The following is a 17,389-nucleotide window of genomic DNA, read 5'->3' on the forward strand; positions in this document are numbered from 1 at the left end:
TTAGTTTTAATTTTCTAAGGGTCTTCACATATTAGATTTTAAGAATCATAAAGTTGTTAAATTATTAACGGCTTTATAAGAAAAATGTTAATAACTTTATAAGAAGACGATTGATGGATACAAATTATAAAATATTTCATTGAAAACTGGATTCAAAATTAGCCTGTATGTAGTATCACTTTGATACATCTACTCGATCATTTCATAAAAACAAATTTAGGAATTTTTTGAGTTGTGAATATGGAATAATTCGTATTCTTTCAGAAATTATTGTAATTTATATATACAGATAACTTCCTTGATATTTTTGTTAAATAGTATAAACAATTGAAATAGTATTTAATTTAATCTATGTGGTATAAAATTGAAATTATATCTGTATTTTTGCCTACTCGAATATCACTCGAGAAGAGCTGAAACGGTTTTTAAAAAACTTTTTACATATATATTCAGGATAAACCTGGTATGTAGACTAGTTTCGAATTCACGTCTGTTTGTCTGTTCGAGTGAGAACGGCTGAATTCACGTCTTAAAAGTCTGGAACACTAACTTCATCTTTTAGCATTGTTGCTCTAGATTTCAATCAATACTATTAGGATGTTTCTTTTGTTTTTTTTCGGCATTAAAAGAAGGAGCACTAAATATTAAAAATTCACTTTTGCCTGCCTTGAATCCTTCAAATCGGTTTTCAAATTTAAATAATAACTAGCCGCACGTGTCCGGCGTTGCTCGCGCTTTTAAGGGGATGGGAGATTGGCGAGGTTGAGTTGGGAGAGGATGATAGAAACAATAGTCTTGGTAACTAAAATATACAGTGCCTTTATTGACCTCAGCATTTACAAGAATGAAATTAAAAAGCAAAAATAAAATTGCTCTGGCTAAAGTTTACGGGGATAGGACCACGACATGTTTGTTCTGTAGGCTTAACAGTGTATCTTTGCAACTTCGCCACGCCTGAACCACTGAAGCTTTCTCAAATCTCTCTTCAGCAGCAGCATCTACAGGATAAGAGCTTTAATTTGATACCCGAACCATATTTTTTATTCCTGGCCGTTTATTCAAACTAAGTCGGAAAAACTGAAACCCTCTTTCAATTAATATATAGATTCTCGAATATTTGTAGCATATTTCCTAAAATTTCAACCATAATATAATTCCTTATAATTTTTTCAAGTAGGAAAATGAACTAAATCACAATTTTGCAATTTTTTTTCCAAATTCCAAGTTTTTAACTTAAACGGGCACCTTTACAATTGATCTGTGTCAAACAATGCTTACAATAGATATACCCTGGAACAAGATCAAACATCCTGTAGGCCTGTACGGCATACAAAAGTTAAATCTACAGACTTTGTTTTCGCTAAACAGGACATGTCGTCACGTTTTTTAATCTCTTGTTTTATAAGCATTAAACGTGAGGAACAATAATAGTAATAATAAGGCTAATGATACGGTAAAATAATATAATAATTTTCTTATTTCCTACACATTAAAAAAGTAAAATTGCGAAGGTTCGAACCTACATCTTATAATCGAGATGGGCTGATAATAATAATAAGCGCAGAGTCCAAACGGTTCGGAGTTGAAAGTTGAAATTTGGTAAACAGTTTGGGGACGTCATGAGAACGTACAATAAGAAGGGATTTTTCGAAATCCCTCCACGAGGGAAGAGGGACAGGTTTAAGGCTTACCGTGAAGAACGCGGCTTCTATTATACTATTTTAGATGCTTTTTTTTGCATTTATGCAGGAAATCGAACATATTTTTAGACCCTTCTAAAAATTCTCAACGATATTTAGTGTTTCATTGTATATAAAGTTGACACGGGGAGCGCATGCACATAAGTTCGCTTTATTCGAACTCTTCGTCTTAATGTTCGAATTTATATTTATGAATGATTCTGGAAGATCCAGCTTATTTTTCGAATTTATTAAACCTGAAGAAGAACCCAGAAAGAGTTACGAAAACGTTTAGTATTTATCACTTAGAGGTACTACGCACCTGTTAGTGGTTGCAGTGTCTTAATTATCGTTATCCCGGTGTGGTAAGCAGGTATCTAAAAATTCTCAAATTAGTCTCGGAAGAAGAGGGACTTAATTCTTGCACTCGGTGAAAACGGGTAAGATCGGCTATAATCTAATAATCTTAATCTTTGCTATCGTTACTTTTTGTCCGAGCAACGCCGGGGCTCATGTGCTAATATACATATAAAGCTTGTTTAGTGTTAGCTTATAAGACTCCAAAGTCTTATAAACTAAACACTCAATTTTCAGAGGCCCGTTTTTCGGAAATGCTTGTTCTATTATTTGGACAAGATATTTGTGTTTAGGGCTAAGTCTGGCCCTCTCTTTGTAAGATTTAGTCTATTAGTTTGATTATATAGTGTACACTCATTCATCATCTTTTTAACAGATTCAAAATTAAACTATTGGATTTGGATTAAAATATATGATAAATGAGTTTTAGTTTCTGCTACCAAAATAGAAGATAAGTAAGAGTATGCACGAAATCTGTAGAGATAGGATGAGTTCATTTGTGTCTTACAAATGAACTCATCCTATGGGTAGATAAATATAACTTAATTAATAAATATTTACAGGATCGAAGTGGACGATTTCGCACATTCTAATACGGGTAGCTTTGATCTATTACATCGGTTACAGGAATTAGGATAATATTGATAGATTCAAATATATAATTAATAAATATAACTAAAATATATTATTAAAGCAAGTTTGAGGTAAACTTTACTTAATAATAATACTTTTAATATACTATATTTTTAAATTTTTAAATAAAACGCTGCTATTGGTCATGTTTTTTGAAATTGGGAGTAGGGGATGGTGGAGTGACATCACCCCACCGTATACTTCATTACAGTGCATTTACACACACACATAGCATGATTAAATTCTAAATTTTGTTATGTTTATCGGGTTTCGATGTGGGGAGAATGGTGGGCGCACTCCCTAAAACATCATTAAAATGCATTATCCTTGAATAAGTATGTTCTCAGTTTCAGTCTTTTATCTCGATTGTAAATAAATGTAATTTGGGTTGTAAGATTTTTGAGAATATATAAAGCTAAATAAAAACGTTTAAAAATAATGATCTGTTTGAAATTTAATTAAATACGTAGAAAAATTTGATTAGCTTTGATCTATTTGATCTAGCTTTGAACAAAGAAAAGTTATTAAAAATTTCATTTAAATTTTAAAATATAGAGATGACTGTCTATCGTAAATTTCCATGAATGGTAGAGAAAAACGGAGATAAAAAATAACAATATTTCAACTTATATTCTACGTTTTCTCTGAAAAAAACATAGAAATTTATAACTTCTCTGAATCGTGCTGTTACTTGAACATCTAACTAATGAGCAAACGCCCATTATCATATACTGATATTTTATATCTTAAGGAAAATAGAAAGGCAATTTATAAACAATTTTCTTTTCAGAGAGATTCATTAATTTTATACAGTCCGCGAATCCATAGTGTATAACTCGTTGATATCCGACATCTCAGCCAAGAAATCACTTGTTTTAGACTCCTTTTTATTTGACTTTTAAAATATAAGTAGTAACACGTTTCGGTTTTATCGCTCTTTTCAGACTACATCAAAAGTGAATGAGTTTCTTTTATTCACTTAGATATATTTTACCTTTTTTTTAATTTGAATCTGTTATATTTTCATTAATCTCCATTTTAGTAGAATCTTAAGAGTAACAATTTTTAAGGTTAAAATCGTTATTGTTTCGTATGTATCTACTTATTCTGGTTGTTACTTCTATCATATCGCCGTCCCTGGACTAGACCATTTAACGATTTTCTTTCTTTTGGATTCTTTCTTCCCACAGGATAATAAGAGGACCTTTAAATCAAGATACACAATGGAATGCCGATGGTGAGGAACGGAACCCGATATATCCGGCCATCAAATTCAAGATATTATAATCAGTGTGATAGTCAAACTCTTTCCACAATGGGAGAGTCTTTGATGTACTGTACTGTACGAGTAATCGACTAAATTATTGTTTTTACATCGTTCACTATTATTGTGCCACCATGGCCAAGATGGTCGCGGTTTTGAGCCTCACCAAAGGATGAGGCTCAAAACCATACCACGTTGAGTTTTCTCGGTTTTCTTCACGTGTCTAACACCTACAGTGGGGATAGTTTCCATGGAAAATCCTCCCGGGAGGCGTTCCTTCTTGGCAGATCGTCCAATGTGTTGCATTTCCTTATTCTATCAACAATCTTTCACCTTTACTTTTACTATGTTTTAATGGCTGTATCATATTACTATTATTATTATATATTAATCTTTGCTATTTTTAAAATTAAAAAAATATAACACGATACTTATCCCATGATGCAATCTATAATATAATTAAAGCTAATTTGCGTAGGCCAGATGACTATGCAGTGAGGTGTTAGTTTCCAATGCATGTCTTTAAAAGTAATTTAAATCTAGTCATGCTACGTGGTTTTATATTTTACAATTTTATTATTCATATATATTCTGGAAGTTAGTTTTTAATAATTAATGAACTTTTTTAAAAAATTACTATTATTAGTAGTAGTTTTTTATTAAAGAAAATTATAAGTAGTCTATATGGATCGATTGAAGTAAAATACTAAGAAATTTAGCTACAATTTACAGAAATATGGTAATACGGTAAATTTTAATTATTTTAATGCTTTAATTTTAGTATATTTCTCGGTGATCATTTTGATTGGATATGTGAAAAGAAAACACTGGTAAAATTAAGAATTTATACACAATTATACATGATTTAGCTTTTAGATAATTTAGAAATTCTCATTTATTGAAAGAAATTCATTTATAGTTTGATACGCTTTTTATTGTTCCAAGAAATTTCATTTCTCCAAATTCTTTTACAGAGAAACAGATTCTTTATGCAAAAATTATCATCTGTTTTACATAAATGTATTCTTGCTTGTTCAAATTAAAACATGTTTAACTTTGAAAAATTTGATGTTATGTTCTCTCTCTCTCTCTCTGAATTTTTTGGTGTTATAATCTCCAGATTTTCATTATCAAGCTTAAATCCTTCGGAATCCTATCAAGATGATCATTCCGATCGCTACGGTTCGAGCTCAAGTTTTCGAAACATTCTTGATTTTTCTTTTGTTAGTTTTTTTTTTTTTTTTTTAATTAGTTCCTGCCTAAGCTAGTTGATCGTACTGAGAATAATGAGTCTATCCAAACGGATTACATTCGAATTGACCATATATTATCTGCTGTGTGCTAGTTTCTCACGAAACTAAAATTCATCAATTGAAGTTAAACATTCTTAATTCATCATATAAAACTTTTTCTTTATTTGTTTTCTCTGTTTTCCCTTGCATATAGCCTACCAATTGTCGAATGGATAAAACAACCCAACACTGATCACGGGGGTCGCGGGTTCGTGCCTAACAATGGGCTGATCACTTGGAGTTTTCCGGATTTTCTACACTGTTCAACATATAAAGTTTTCCTCTGAGTTTTCCTGGGAGGCACCACCCTCAGAGATTGCTCATGTGATCCATTGCCTTATTCCATCAATCCAATTCAATTCCGTGCAGATATTTAATAAATTTTACACTGATTCACAATTGCAATCTGTTCACAAAAACATAAATTTAGTTTAAATTCGTATAATGCTCTTGAAATGAAATAAATCGACAGAAAAACAGTAGATATGAGCTGAAAATATTCTTTAAATTTGAAGAGTTGTTTTCTGTTAAAACACGCTTAAATTGAAAATATAATAATGAATGCAATTTACAAAGAAATTTTCTTTGCAAACATCAAATATTTAAATTTGATTTAAATATATTCTTAGCCTGCGGCTTTAAAGGCGTGGTTAATAGCGCATTTTTAGAGCTGAAGAGAAAAAAACTATATAGTGTATATTTAAAGCAAGAAATTTCAGTTTAAACTAATATATTATTTAAAGTGCTGATTTACAATAACGCACAGTACGGCAATTTAAATTTTAAGATTTTTAAATGATATAAAAAATTAAAGATGTAAAATGAATTAATGTCTAGAATATGGAATTAATAAATAGACATTGAAATATGCATATATTCCTGCAAGAAATATGATAATTTAAAAAATAAAATATTGCATATTTTACTTTTATAAGAAATATAGTAATAGAATATGCAGTTATTAGTTTTATCTTACAATTAACATTTCCATATAAACTCTTTTATATTAATATCACCGAAAAACAGTCTTGAATTATAAGTCAATAGTTACTTTTAGGCCATTGTAACGACCAATAAACATCTTAAGAAAGAAATTATATATATATTTTATATTCTGTACTTATCAAAGTTATAGTTACAAATTATAATTTTCATTTATAGGATTATATTGAATCCAGAATCAAGGATTATATCCAATTGGTCTACTACTGAAAAGATAAAACTACTGAACATTTATAATGAAACTCGGGTTGGACCTCAGCAACAGTCATGTAGAGTTTTCCGGGTTTACTACACGTATCTAACACCTAAATAGAGGCTAGTTTCCCCATAAAAATCCTCCTGGAAGGCACCTCTTTTGGTGGATCGCACACGTTGCGTTGCCTTATGTCATCCATCTAATCCAGTCCAGTTATCATTTAATTACATATAGTTTATCGATTTTAAGCATTAGTAATTTATTATTTTGCCTGTATACGTGGCTTTTAAAGTATGCGGAATGAATCAATAAAATGTTTAAACTAATATTTTAATTATTGTTGACGTTACAAATTTTTATTTTTAACTTACAAAATGTATATTTTATGTATATTTAGGATTAACATATGAAATAAATTTCAGTGCGTTTTACGAGTTCAGAAGAAATTAATTTGCATAATCAATTATTATTTTTTTTAATAAAAGTATTTTAATTTTTAATTTTTTAATCAATTTGTCAATTACCTGTACCTTGAAGTGGGATGATTAGAAACAAAACTTTGTACGTAGAAAATAGAAAGAAAAATTTTGTACGTGTCTGACAAAGAAACAAATTAGCACATCAGAAATTTTTCTATATCTTTTGGCATTATCTTTCATTGAATTTTCCTTGAAATCACACATATTTTTATAGTCCATTGATTTCTTTACAATGTAATGATTTTGAAGTCGCGGGATGAATAAAAACAACAAAAAATGACTGTTTCTCTTCATCCTATACAACTTTTTTTCATTAGCAGTTTTTAAAATTTGAAGAAATCTGAGACCTAGCTCCTTGAAATACAGTAGCTAAATTCATCTATTCGTTTGTTTCCGTATTGGTCTTAATTTTAGTGAGGACACTTCTCTTAATCTTGGTGATTTCTCGAATGTATATGGAAAGTAAACGGACACGAGCAGACTGTATGTTGCCAAAGTCTGTCAAATTGAAGAATGTACAGTACGAGTAGATATGCGAGGATCTTTCTACACCACAAACAAATTTTTGGAAACATGTCAGGAATTTTACTTCACGTATGGGAGGTGTTGTTAGGAAACGATCTGTTCCCATTACCAGGTCTTCAGTATGCTTCAAAATGTGATAAGTTTACCCAATGACTTCAGTGACTTCAGTATTTTTTAAAAGCTGTTCCATTTTTATATATGTAATCAGTTTTCCAGATTATCTGAGCGACTTGAGCAGTGTTTTTTGAAAAGTTCTGTTTCTCTCTATGTAAGTTTTAATATGTTTAATATAAGGTCTATATAACTAATAAACAATTTTTGCAAAGAAAAAGCATTTCCTTTCAATTCTCTATTGTAAAGGCTTTTAAGTTACTGTTTCTATTCATACAAACCTGAGGTGAAAAGAAACGTCAAGTAAAAAGGAAAAGAAGAAGCGAGTATTTGATTAACCTTATTTCTTTTATTCCATGTTGAACTTGTTAGAGGATAAGACCAATTTTTCAGACTCATGAGGTACCGTCATTAGCGTTATTGATGTATTTAGATATTTCTCTCTAAATAACCTTTCTATTCACCCCATTTTATGGTAATCATTGTTGAAATTCCCTTTATTATTTAAATAGAAATAAAATGTAAGAAAATACGTTACAAATATCATGCCAGGAAACTTTAAAATATATTCTTAATTCTGAATAAGCACATTAATTCGGTCCGAACTTTTCTGGGAAACTTTTATTTTTTATTTTTAACTCTCTCTGCCTTGTGAGCCCAGCAGTGGCTGAATGGATAAACCAGTTAACACTGGTCTTCGGTTTGTGCCTTACCAATAGGCTAGCCGCGTGGAGTTTTCCGAGTTTCCTTCATGTGTGTAACACCTAACTAGGGTCAGGTTTCTAAAGAAAGTCATGGGGCATCTTCCCTTTGGCAGTCGCCCATTTATTGCGTTGCCTTTTACCATCAATACATTCTTTTCTGCCCTGTGGGCACTAAGAGAGACTTTTTCCATGCCTGTTGTGGGTTTGACCAGGCTCACAATAACATGACCGGATGATGAAGGAGTTAGGCCGTTTCCTCAAATCTTATCCGAGTCACATTATCATGCTTCATTCAATTCAAATAACTAAGTTACGATAATTAATACATTGTAAGAAAAGTGATACACTAGTATCGAAACCTGCTATAATATTGTTATCTATATACAAAATAAAATATTAAAATTTTAAGGTTTTTTTAAAATTTAATAGCACACCATTCTACGTTTCTCGTTTTATGGTAGGCTATAAAGAATTAATAGTGTATCTAAATATTAACAGCACTACAATTAGGACTGAATGTAGAATTTTTTAAATAAAATTTTGGCTTTGTCATTTAAATATTTAAATGGTTTTGTGAATAGATGTGATTTATCTGGGAGAAAAAACCTTTAGGCCATATGAAATTCAAACGGAATTTCAGAATGAATAGATTTTTTAGTACTAAAAATAATTACAAAAAAAATATTTTAAGAAATGAAAATTTTACGTAATAACATTATATAATTCTACTTCATTTATTTCAGGGGGTGCACAATGGGGCAATTAATTGTACGAATTGATTGAAATTAATTACTGCCCTATTAATTATGCAAAATTAACGAAATTTTTCAAGCCAAAACTTTGCAATTTCCATTATATTTTATTCATTTTTTTCTCATTTCTACATTTTGAGCGAGGGGATGCAAGGCGGTGCACTTGCATCCCTCGCAGCGCTAGATACGGCAAAACAGGAGTTGGGTAAGTAAAGATTTAGAGAAGTGAGATTCTAGAAAACGTGGATAGACCAGTGAGAGACGGAAACTCATGAAAATTTCTTAGGATTACTCGCCTCGATTCTGAAATAACTATTATCAAAAGTTTCTAAAATGAATTTTACATTTGAAAGAATTATTAGGCATATTTGTCGACGTATATCAAGCAGAAATTTTAAATTTCTACTTTTTACAAGTAATAATGATTTAAATTTTTTTTTCCAACTTTACTAAAGTTCTATAAGTTTGATTAAAAGGTTAGACAGTTAATAAAAGTTAAATATAGATTAAAATAAGTTTGGTTTAAAATATCAAAAATTAACGATAATTATTAGTAATTTGTGGCAAAGTTTTGAATTATTTCGAAATATTTAATAATTTCAAATTATATATGTATTATGTAACGACCTATTCGTACAATTTCGTCTTAATAAGAATAAAAGAATCAGACTATGAATGAATGCAGATATTTTTATCAATATTTCTCTCAATGTAAAAAGTTATTGGGCTACAATTTGAAAAAATTATATCGGTAGACACACCGGTATAATTTTTCACACGTCACACTGTCACCCGTCCTCCCGCCCGTCTTTCCTTAATCTCAAGAACGGAGTTAGATAGATGAAACACGAGACCAGATATGGAAACCTTAGGGGCAGGAAACCCTATATATGAACTTCCGAAGCAGATCGGAAGTCATGTTATTTCAATTCAAAACTTTTCCCTGAAAGCAGTTAATAGATGACCGGCACGACTCTACTGTTAAAGGAAAAGTATGATGTACAGGGGCAAGTCTCTACTAATTTGAGGTGGAGAGCATATATTTTAAATTAAATAAATTAAAAATAGGATTAAAACTTGTCAATAAACAATTGCTCGTTGATTATTTCAATTTATTTCCATAAATTTACTATTATTATTAAATTTTTAATGCATGAAATTTCTGCAGTTAGTGCAAATTTTTGTTAGAATTGTGAATCTATACACCTATTTTTGACATTACCTACAAATAACCAGTAAATTTTTTGTTAGCAATTAAACAATCGCTAACAAAAAACTTTACTCGATATAACCTGTAAAACACTGGGTGATCTCTTTCTAATTTAAAGTCAAAAATATGGAAAACATTCTATGTAGTTTATATTTAATCTATGTTAGATAATGTAACATATCTGGATCATACTATATATGCTTTATACAGCAATATTAAATTGCATAATGGGACATAAAATGAATTTAAGTTATGAATCATTCTAATAAATTGTTTTGCTTAGTATCTCGAAATAATACTTCTGTAAATTGTTATTCATTATTAATTATGTTTATTTTAAAATGGTTGCATTATAAAGTAGTTCTGCACAATTTCTACTAAATACTGTTTTAGATCTCTAAAGTTTGTTCTTAAACTAGTTTTTGCATAAATTATACGTTATTTGACATTTATTTTACAAAAAATAAATCATATTTTCTATTCAAACTATTTAATATCGTTGTAGATGCTCATAAGTGGCCGAGTGGATAAAATCAACTATCGTGATTTTATCCACTCGGAACACTGATAGTTGATTTTGTGGGTTCGTGTTTAACTAAGGGTTGGCGACGTGGAGTTTTTTGACTTTTCAGTGTGTATTAAGATTTTAAGGATCAACAAGACACCATTTAATCTTTTTTACGTTTTTTATTAACCATCTATATTACATAACAACCACGTAGTCCTGACGCGCAGTGTTGTCAAAAGGCTTATATACAAAATTTTATAATTATTATTTTTTTTAACATGTGTCGCTAAAATAGAGCCAATTTCTCATAAAAAGTCCTCCTGGGAAGCACCCCCTTGTCCTAAGTGTTTCGTTGCTTTATTCCATCAATCCAATCTAATTTCGTCTTTACATCGAGCTATGATACAGTCAGTGGAAGATTAATTAAGATCTTCCAGGATCCCTTTAGGTATAGAAGATTGGAGGAGTCTCTCTACTTAATCTTACGAAATTATAAAATAATAACGTCTAGTTGTGGCTGTAGAATTACTTATAAATTATTATATAGGATTGCAACGGTAAAATTGCTCATTTTTCTCCAATTTCGGTACCCCCGAGACCTGGAATTCTAGGCATGTGCTTTACGCGTCTACGAGAAATCCGACACTGAACGTATTGCTATTGTGCTAGAATATGATTATTATGTGTGAAAGAAGACTCCGAACCTCCAGAATGTTACTTTAAACATATTGAAATTTTACAGTTCTTATATAATAATCTTAGTCTGCTGTTCCTGGAGGCCTGAGATCGAATCCAGACAGTCGAAAAACCTCAGGAATTTTTGGATGTGATCTATCCCGGAAGCCCACCAGAGGCCCACCAGATAACTCCACTGGACACTGACTGATACTTGGTCGTGGGTTCGCACCTCACCAAAGGCTGGCCACGTGAAGTTCCGGATTTCCTTCATGTGTTTAACAACTAAACAAGAACCGATTTCCCATAAAAGTCCTCCGGGATGTACTGTCTCCTTGGAAGATCATGTGTGCGTTGCCTTATTCCATTACATCTTACATTCTGTTCTAGATATACTACTGTGAGTATGACCGAACCCTGGAAAAACGGCTCTGTTGGTACCCACAGGGTGGAAAGTGCCAAAAATGAAAACGTACACAATTATGGGGAGAATTCAATCTACATTATTTATTCCTTTTATCTGATTACTTATTGTATATTCAATTGTGACATTTTAGTGACCAGCATAGAATAAAACTCGATAAATGCAAAATTTTTTTGAATATAAATAAAATTTTATTGTCTGTCTGCTAGTTTATCGGTTTGCGATTCTAAAGAACGACTTTGCTGTCGATCCGTTAACATCCTAATATTATTTTTAACTCGTGCTATATCCATTTCAGTTATAAATGAGCATTGAATGCTTGAATAGGTGAATATCACATATGCTTTTTTCACTTGTAACCTCTTATGTTCCAGTTTCTGTTTACATCTTTTTAAACTTTAAATGGAACTTCAAATGAAAGCGGTGAAAAATACTGCACGTGCTATTACTTTTGAATCCCGACATACAGAAAACCGCAATTACGAGTATGGAATATGCAAACCGTTCGAGCATATGTATTTGAATCGATTTGCGTTTGTCGTTGCCACCCATTTGCCAGCTGAGCTTCTTCCCAACGGGATACGGAAATAAAATCAGGCCGCGTGTCCTTATATAACCCAGCCGCTCTGTCTTGTCTTTGATGTTAGCTCATTTTTATTCACTTCCTATTAATCTGCAAACTTTCTTACTTTCCGAATTTTTGTGATGCCAGCTGATTCGTATCAGAAATTTCCATCGTTCTGTTTCAGATCTATATTTTATCGTAAATATATTTTTTGGGAATGTTTTCTTATAAAATGTAAAATTCGGACAGCAACCATTGCAGATGGAGTTATACGATTTTCCATTCTTTTAGGCCATTATCGATGCTTTTGTCGTTTCGGATGTGGCCAATGACGGCGAATTATACCATAACGAATTAAAATGATAGAAAAAATAATTTATTATGTGATTTAAAATATTAATTTAGAATAAAATTACTTTCTTGATTTTTTTTCAATTTTAATTCTCTACCTTGTAGGAACTAAGAGGCCATTTTTTATCATACCCTTTGTTAGTTCAGTCAGATCTACAATGATGAGGGACGGGACCCGGCATATCCGGATCAGACTGCCTCCGAAAAATTCCTTGAGAAATCATTTGCACTATAAGCATTGCTCCTGATGGAAACTAAGGCCCGCCAGTTGCCGAGGGATAAAACTACTGAATACTGGAAGTTGGTCGTAGATTTGCACTAACGGACTATGTGGAGTTTTTCGGATTTTCCTCACGTGTCTAACATGTAAATAGGGCCAGTTTCCATAGAAAGTCCTCCCAGGAGGCAACCCCTTGGCAGATCGTACACATGTCACGTTTTCTTAAACCATAAACCTAATTCAATCCAATGCTTAGCATGTTTATGCCTGTATGACTGTAAATTCAAGTAAATTATGCTTTTCTGTATAAACTACGTAGGTTCGCAATAAAATTGTAAAATAAATTGCAAAAAATATTTGAAAATAAAATAAAATTTGAATTTTTTATTAATTAAAAATAATTAATTATTCTCAAACAATTAACTCTAAAGAATCAAACATCGAGTTTTAAGGCGTTGAAACTTAATTTAAAATATTAATTTTAATTAACTTTTATTCATCATTTTGTGAGTTTTTCATGTTTATAAATTTATGTGAATTTAATACAAATTAGCAACAGTGTTTTCCGTTCATGTATCAAAGGTTTTTTGCCGAATATTTGCAGAATGTGAAAAAATTTTGATGATAATACCGAATGTCTTGGACAAGGGTGCTGTACCTCACCATTTGGCTATCGTTATTATGGACCCACCAGTGGCCGAGTGGATTAAACTAAACACCGATCATGGGTTCGTGCCTCATCGACGGGATGGTTACATGGAGTTTTCCGGGTTTTCTTTGTGTCTAACAACTGAATAAGAGCCGGCTCACATAGAAAGTTTTTCCGGGCGGAATTCACCTCTTGACAGATCATCCATGTGTTGCGACGCCTTATCCCGTTAATCCTACAATCCTATATTAGATTTTTAATAACATGACAGGGTGACCGAGTGGTTAAATATCAGCTTACCGCTATGGAGAATCAGAAACGAAGCTGGGCGGGTCGATAAACTCCAAGAATTTTTCGGGGATGGGCCGTCCCGGATATTTTTGGCACCGTTCCTCATCACTCGGCACTTCTCATTGTGAGCCTAGCTGAACACGATGGTATTGATAAAAAGGTCCTCTAAGTGCCCAAGGGCGAAATGAATTTAAAAAAACAAACTGCCTCGACCATCTGGCCAGCTAATTAATTAATATTTATAAATTTATTGTAATATAAAATTCAATTTATCATATAAATTAAATAACTATTCCAGTGTGAATGTGTAATTTAAAACTTTTAAATTTGATTTCTTATTTGATTTCGATTGAATAGATATAAATTAGGATGAAATATTATATAAAATATTATACTTAATAAGTTTAATAAAATAATTATTATAAAGTCAAAAATCAAATTTTGTTCTATTTTAATAAAATTTAAAGATATATCAACTACCGTATTTTCTCCGTTAAATCCCGGGGGGGGTTATTTCCTTGCAACAGAAGACGATTGGTGGTAAAAACTGAAATACCTTAAGGTTTAGAACTATCAAAACCATTTATTGGCTGTACGTATAGGTTATAGCTACAACATTTGAAATATTTACTCTTTTTATAATTAACCTGATTCTGTTGCTACGTTGTCATTCGTGTTCGATGCCGTTGTCGAAATCAGAATCTTGACTACTACATCCTGGTTCAAACTATCGACTTATGAACTCGATCGCCACTTTCTCATGCTCAATATTCGACAATATTTATAATTTTATTTCCAAAAACGTTTCCGTGCATCTAGGAATAGAATGCACTGTCCAATTCTAGACAATTTAGGGGGTTGAATTTTAATTAAATTTCTTAACTGTTAGGGTATAATAAATATAGTTTAGACTATGTTATGTAAATAAAATACCCTCATTCAAAGCTGCCTAGAGAGATGTTTAGTAGACCAAATGTAACCAAATCTGGTATAATGACATTTTAGGACATTCGGAAAGAATTTCCGTGAAAAGCAATTAGTACCAAAACACTCCACTATGATACTTTTAGCGCTAAAAGCAACGAAAAAGCAGTTTATTTGTGGAAGCACTTAAACAGTGTGGTTTATCGAGATGTTAAAAATTTGGCAGCCTCGAAAGACAGTATTACACTTCATGTGAGAAGCATCACAGAACAGTGGCGTGCCGTGACAATTGATGATAGGGAAGCTGCGTTTCTGTAAGAAGCCGACTTCCAGGGGCAATCAGCCAGCGTTGGTCTAGGGTCAATTCGTATTCGTTTGTTCGATAAGCCAGTAAAAACCGTAGACTTCTCTAAATGTATTTTTAATTAATAGATTATCTAACGCACTTAATTAATAAATAAGCAAGTTTAATATAATTACCTCTGTTATATTAGATTCAATAGATTCCCTATGCCCTCTAAATGCCAATTCTTGCTTCGATAACATCTACTAATTTAGATATAATATATCTATTAGCCGTAACTTTGTTATAATTTTCAATATTTATTTTATATTGTTTACTAATGTTAAATTCTATTCTGTTTTGATTTCCAAATTGCTACAATTTTACGAAAGAATTTATGTGAGTTTTACGACTTTCGTGTCTTTTGCGAGCTTTACTCAAATTATTTAAATCGTCAAAGCTACTCTTATTCCACACACTAATTTCATTTGAAAATAATAGGCAAGGCCAACAAAACAATTTTTGCATTTTTATGCATCCACAAAGCCATTTTACATCTTCATCAATTTTATCGTGAAAATGTCGAGCAAATTTTTTTGTTGATGCATAAAAATGCAAAAATTTTTATGCATCAACAATTTTTATGCATCATAAATAAAAATGATTTTGTCCGCTCACCCCCAAATGATCCCTAGTAATCTATATATCTTCCAGACAAATCTACTGAGCTCTTTAAGGTCGTTTAAGACCATGTTGGGAATTCCTGATATACTGTAAATAATAATTTAAGTAGACAAAACATTGTATGCATGGAATTTTTACATGAATTTTTATTCTTTAATATCTTTAATTGTTTGAAGTTAATTAGATATTTTATCGAAATGTGATTTTTTATTATTGAATTTAATTTTACAACAAATTTAATTCTGTTAAATTTGTTTTAATCACTTAGATAAAATTATTTAATTGCTTATTAATATATATATTTTTTTTTAATTTTCAGTAATCTTCTATTTCTCTACCTGACTTTCCATAAAACAGTAATCTACTTTAATCAAGAAATCTTCAAAATAATATCCTTTCTGGAGCCTGATGTCAAACTTTCTTAATCGTCATCAACTTAAGGTTTACATTAATTCGTAGAAAATAAATTACGCCTAAGTGTTCTAACAGTTTCATCTACAATTAAGAATGATAGAAGTTTTTTGAACGTGAAAATAAAAAAAAATTGAAGTTTTAATCTAAAGAAATGTAGTAAATTCAATATTTCTGATGTTTATTGAAATTTCGAGCAGATGTCAAAGATTCAAAACAAAACAGAAGTCGTTTTAAAAAATAAATGATGTAAAATATTTAAAAATATTAACTCAATTATTGCTCCAGGAACCGTCCATTAATTATGTATACAGTTTTTGACACTTTCTGACTCCTTTCCTCCCAGTTGTGTACAATAGTGTATTTTTTGGCAAGTCCTCTCTACTTCAATTATGTTAACAAATAGCTCACGGACCTCCCTCGTAATTGAACTTTTAAAAACAAATTCGTATGCCACTAACACCACTAAGGAATAACTTCGTAGACAATATTTTGACTTTTTTCCCCATGTTTTACAATAAATGTACTTTTTGCGACCCCTTAAACTATACTTAATTAATGGACTGCGCCCTATCTCTGTCTATGATACAGTTACAAAGTAAGATGTGTATTAAACTCTGTTTTATGTTTGAAGTTGAAGTATGATTTTGTTATGTTGAATTCAAGAAACAATCCAATTCTACTAACTTAAAAGTTTTATCCGTGTTTTCACTCTTATATTATTATGCAGTTGACAATAATTGTTTTCTATTCAATATTTTCTGGAAGTCTATCGAACGATTGGGACGTACAAAATTGGTGCTTATATATATTATCAAGGTACGGGGAAAGATTCAATGAAAAAAATTTAGTTTCGAAACCCGCCGATAGGAAGAAATACGCCGCTGTAAAAGGTAAAATCTCGTGACAAATGAAGTACAGTGAAATGAAAAACGAAGACAAACTAAATATTAATTTTTGCGTTAACACATCAATTGAAACATTATATTAATTACAGTCAAGTATTTTGGAGGAATTGTTTCCACAATTCGATTAATCATTGGTTTCACTCGCGATCAAGTTAACACGATTTGATGAGGCTACTGTTTTTATGGATCAGAAATGCATTCGGTACTGTACATAATGTAAAATTAGAGCGATTACTATATTACACAGTATTTAAATACAAAAATTTACAACTAACGCTAGGTGACGGCGGGA

General features: G+C 31.2%; 1 protein-coding gene across 1 annotated transcript in view; it reads left to right on the forward strand.

Annotated features, from left to right (window-relative positions):
- The window catches only part of LOC111622176 (zinc finger protein 239-like), a 44,348-nt gene extending 27,556 nt beyond the window's left edge, over nucleotides 1-16,792 (forward strand). Inside the window, exon 7 of the mRNA XM_023364522.1 lies at nucleotides 16,098-16,792. The gene's annotated coding sequence lies outside the window, so the exon portion shown is untranslated. The remainder of the gene's footprint in view (nucleotides 1-16,097) is intronic.
- Nucleotides 16,793-17,389: the final 597 nt, after the last annotated feature.

The sequence above is a fragment of the Centruroides sculpturatus genome, unplaced genomic scaffold, assembly GCF_000671375.1.
Source record: "Centruroides sculpturatus isolate CEXI.00-Female unplaced genomic scaffold, Cexi_2.0 scaffold306, whole genome shotgun sequence".
Classification (NCBI taxonomy): domain Eukaryota; kingdom Metazoa; phylum Arthropoda; class Arachnida; order Scorpiones; family Buthidae; genus Centruroides; species Centruroides sculpturatus.